The 5,156-nt window shown below is 38.1% G+C and overlaps 1 pseudogene; it reads left to right on the top strand.

Annotated features, from left to right (window-relative positions):
• The first annotated feature begins 262 nt into the window (after window positions 1-262).
• Window positions 263-3,667, top strand: LOC136536683 (uncharacterized; annotated as a pseudogene).
• Window positions 3,668-5,156: the final 1,489 nt, after the last annotated feature.

Genomic DNA, 5,156 nt, shown 5'->3' with positions numbered 1-5,156 from the left:
CTCCTCCCAAACTTTTTTCTTTTAGCAGTCCTCTGAAGAAATAGTCAAATTGTTTCATCATCACAGTGGTTATATTTCGAGGAGGCTATTAGAATCATAGCAGACAGTCCCATCGGAAGGCTATTGTGGTTCCTGTGAAGTTAAAACAAGGTGGACGATCCAAATCTACTTTCTTTATTGCTACTATTATAGATTTTTCATCGCTCGTAACAAGGATAAATAAACTAATGCAGTGATAGTATTTCTTGTTTTCAGTGAATTAATGGACTTAAATGCTATTAAGAGGTTGTTGCAATCTGAAAGACCAAGTGATGAGTACATAGCTGGAGTAAAAGGTTTTATTAAGTTTGCCTACAGTGGAAAAAGGTCCGATGCAAAGATTCAGTGCCCATGTGTCAAATGTGTCAACAGACGGTTACAAACGCAAGAAACAGTGTATGAGCACTTACTGTGTAATGGAATGCTGCGTGGATACACTATATGGGGTTGTCATGGGGAAACAACATCTTATATCTCTGCTAACAAAGATTTAGAGCCATGTTCAAAGAAAAACAAAGATTCAGAGCCAGCACATCCAAGTTTCAACACTAATATGCGGCAAGTAGTTCAAGAAACCTTCAAGAAACCTTTGGATATATAGATACTGAACATCACACAAATGGACCTCATGCATCTGGTTCCCCTGAAGATGGACCAGATGCAGAAACAGAAGCTTTCTTTGATTTGCTTAGGGCTGCTGATGAACCTTTATGGGAAGGATGTGACCTGTCAAAACTTTCTTTCCTTGTCTTATTGTTTCATGTGAAATCAACCAACAAGTGGAGCAATAAATCAATTAATGATCTACTTCAAATCTTACAGCTAGCTCTCCCAAAAGGTTCAAATATTCCTGCAACATTCGTGGAGGCTCAAAAGATCGTTGCAAAGCTTGGCCTTAAATATGAGAAGATTCATGTATGCCCAAATAATTGTCAGCTCTATTGGAAAGACAAGAAAGATGATGACTTCTGTTCAAAATGCAAAGCTTCAAGATGGAAAAATAAGCCAGATGAAACATCATTGACAAAAAAGGAAAGAAGAAAGGCAACCCCAAACAAGGTATTGCGTTACTTTCCAATCAAACCTAGACTTAAAAGGCTTTTTATGACAAGGAAACAGCCAAGTTAACTAGATGGCATGATGAGGAGCATACAAAGGATGGTGCTTTGCGCCATCCTGCTGATTCAGAGGTTTGGAAAATGACTAATTCCCTCCACCCTCACATCGCATCAGATTCTCAAAACATGAGGTTTGGACTAGCAACAGATGGTTTTAACCCATTTGGGAAGTGCAATTCTACCCATAGTTGTTGGCCAGTTGTATTAGTACCATATAACCTTCCACCATGGTTATGCATGAAAGCTTCTTCTCTTATGCTCACTCTAATAATTTCTGGTTACTCTGGAAAGAACTTCCATATATTTATGCAGCCAGTTTATGATGACTAATGAGTGTTCGACACTGGTATGTCTACATATGATGCATCTTGACATGAGAGATTTCAACTTTATGCTACAGTATTGCATACTATGAGTGATTACCTTGGGACAGGGATACTGGCACAGTACAATGTTCTGGGACAGCTGGGTTGTGTGTCCTGTGATGATGAAACAAGTTCAAGGCGCTTGAAACATGGTGTCAAGCAATGTTTCATGGCACACCGACGATTTCTACCCGCTGACCATGAGTTCCGTTATGATGCTAGTTCATTTGATGGAACCGAAGAGCATCGGTCTAGACCTATTACTTATTCTGGAGAATCTCTTTTGGAAAAGATAAAATCAATTAGTGACTTTGAGAAGTCTAAAACCTGGAAGGGTGTTAGTGGCCTATTTTCTTTCTTACTGGAAGTATAATTTGCTACAGCACAATCTTGACTTTATGCACATAGAGAAGAATGTGTGTGAAAATATATTTGGGACACTTTTAGAAATGGATGCCAAATCAAAGGACAACCTACAGGCAAGGAAAGATTTGCAAGAAATGAACATCAGGCCAGATCTACATCCACAAAAAAGGCTAATGGTAAGTATTACTTGCCTCCTGCTTTGTACAGCATGTCTAAAGAGGAGAAGCAACAATTATGTAAAGTCCTTCGTGACATAAAAGTTCCAGATGGTTATTCTAGTAACATCTCTAGATGTGTAAATGTTGATCAACCAAAAGTTTCAGGCCTAAAAAGTCATGACTGCCACATACTAATGCAACAACCTATGCCACTTGCTTTGAGAGGTCTTCTTCCAGATGAAGTTACATCCGTCTTATTTGATCTGTGTGGATACTTTAGAGAACTGAATGCAAAAGTTCTCCACATCAATGAACTTGAGAAGTTAGAAGAACGAATCATAATGACATTATGTCGGATGGAGATGATATTCCCGCCTGGGTTTTTCACTATCAATGTGCATCTTGTTCTTCACTTAGCAACAGAGGCAAAAATAGGTGGTCCTGTATGTTATCAGTCAATGTATTTTGTGGAAAGGTATGTTCTCCTTATAAAAATCTAAGAGCCATGTTTGGTACCTTCTCTTTGCATGCTAAATTATCGTTTTTATTAATTTATACTAGTTTGTGCAGGTACCTTGGTGTTTTGAAGTCAACCGTGAGAAATAAAGCTCGTCCAGAGGGCAGCATTGCAGAATCAGTTCTGGCAAAAGAGGCTATGCACTTTTGTTCAACATTTCTTGATGGTTTTCAGACCCTGTCTAATAGGCTTTCACGGAATGACGAGAATGATGAGTCACTTGGATGTTCTACTAGACATGCATCAACTCTTTTTCCTCATCGTGGGAAACCACTTGGAAAGCCAAGTAGTTATGTCCTGAGAGGTTTGGCTAAAGTACAAGCACATAGATATGCGCTATTCAATTGTTCTGATGTCAATCCATACCTTAGGTAATATCTCAAAATTGTAAACATAATTTTTTTGCCTCCCATAAATTTTCCTACATGTAAATTATAGAGCTCATGCTGAAGAGATCATTGGAAAAGGAACTGGACATAGAGCCAGCCATAGAAATGTTGAGAACATCCAAAATCAGAGGTTCCATCAATGGTTTAGAAGTCATGTAAGTACCTTAACTCAAAATTCTTTACTTGTAGCACTAACATGCAGAACTAAACTTGTGTACAATTGTACAGATAATGCAGTTAGAGAGTGAAAATAACATTCATGATGTTAAAGATGACATTAGGTGGCTAGCTCGTGGCCCAGTTGAAGCTGCAAAAAGGTACCGTGCTTTCAACAGTCGTGGTTTCCGTTTTAGGCCTAAACGGTTGGATAAGGTGACACAAAACAGTGGTGTAGTGCTAACTGCAAAAACATCAAGTTATGCCAGTGCAAGTGATGGCAGGCCAGTTTTAGGTGATGTGACTTACTATGGGAGGATAATTGATATTATTGAGCTTAACTACTCTGGGAAATTTTCTGTGGTACTTTTGAAATGTGAATGGGTTGATGTTATTTCCAAAAGAGGAATAAAGAAGGACAAGTATGGCTACACACTTGTTAATTTCTCACACCTGATACATACAGGAGAAAAGATTGATCATGAACCGTACATTTTTCCTAACCAAGCTGACCAGGTGTTTTATTCTGACGACAAAGAAAACCCTGGGTGGTCTGTAGTCACAAAGATGAAACCGAGAGATATATATGACACAGGTTGTGAACAATAGGAAGATGATGTAGAAAATGAGCCATTCCATGTCACACACCTTGAAGATATGTTCAATAATGCAACTGTAAGACATCAATGGGCAAGAAGAGACATTGAGGGAACCACGGTGGATGCTAGTGATGTTGCAGATGCTGGTGGCAATGGATTGAATGACCAATCATAGTTCATGAGGTGCAGTACGTGACTCTTATTGTGGATGCTCATTTGTTGAATTTATTGAATTCTTACTATAATGACAATTTGTTCAATGGATAAGACACTGAGACTGTGCCTGTGAACTTAGAGCAAAACATCATTTCTTAATTTTTACGTAGGTGTACAATTATAAGACACTGCATGACAATATTGTTACCATACAATAATATTTTATAATATTTATCATACATCTAATTGTCGTACCATACTTATGTGCAGCCGGCTTGTGTTCATACTAGAAGAGGGTATTCTTCACAAGCTGACACCAGTAGTCCTGCGGGGATGTCGTCTGCACCAAAGATGATGACACTAAAGGGAAGGCTACATATTGGATAAATGATTTTATCTGTGATGAGATGTATCTAGAATTTTATTTAATATGTGATGGAACTCGTTTAGAACAAAATTATGGTTCTGTGAGATGAACTTGTTTATGCGAACTTCGGGGATTTGTGAGATCAACTCATGACTATTGTGTTTATTATTGTGTCATATGCCTAGAATTTTTATTGTATTTAATATTTTGGATTTTTTATTTGCTCATTATTCCATAAAAAAATTTATGCTCGGCGGCTGTGGCGACGATTAGCTTACGAGCCTGCAGCGGCTAGCCGGCCTTAGCCTGCCTGCTTACCCTATATAGGACACGGTGCTACGCATCAGTACATAACATGCAAAAGAACAGATAGAAATATATGGAGAAATACTACAAAAGGGAGAAAATATACATAATAGCAAAAAAAAGTAAGTGTCCAATGTTAGGCTTAGTTTTTGCAAAGTCTACGAATGGAGTCTGAGGTCTACAGACGATTGCAATCCCAAATTTGCTATTTTCTCGCGAAGAGGCAAAGCTTGCAAACAGGTGCGTGGTTCGTGTATGTCTGGGTCCGTCACGTGGGGACGCGCGTGCACAAGCGCGAGGAAGCGAGCGAAGCGCCTAAGGGACGATTGCTCTCCATTCTTTGTAACACTTGGACTGTAACACTATTTTATGTTACTACAGGGCATGTATTTGTAACATATTTTATATATGTTCTATTCATGTGTTACAACATAGCACACTTTTGTAACATTTTGCTTGTAACATTAATTTTGTGTTACTATAATTATTGTCAGTAACACATTTTTATAAAAAATGTGTTTTGTGTTACAATCGAAACCTGTAACACACTATTTTGTGTTACAATAAACTTTTACTGTAACACATTGATTAATATGTTACAAAAAAAGTGATACAATATC

This window comes from Miscanthus floridulus, chromosome 2 (assembly GCF_019320115.1).
Source record: "Miscanthus floridulus cultivar M001 chromosome 2, ASM1932011v1, whole genome shotgun sequence".
Lineage (NCBI taxonomy): Eukaryota > Viridiplantae > Streptophyta > Magnoliopsida > Poales > Poaceae > Miscanthus > Miscanthus floridulus.
The sequence above is the reverse complement of the archived record's forward strand: the minus strand, read 5'-3'. Positions and strand labels throughout refer to the sequence as shown.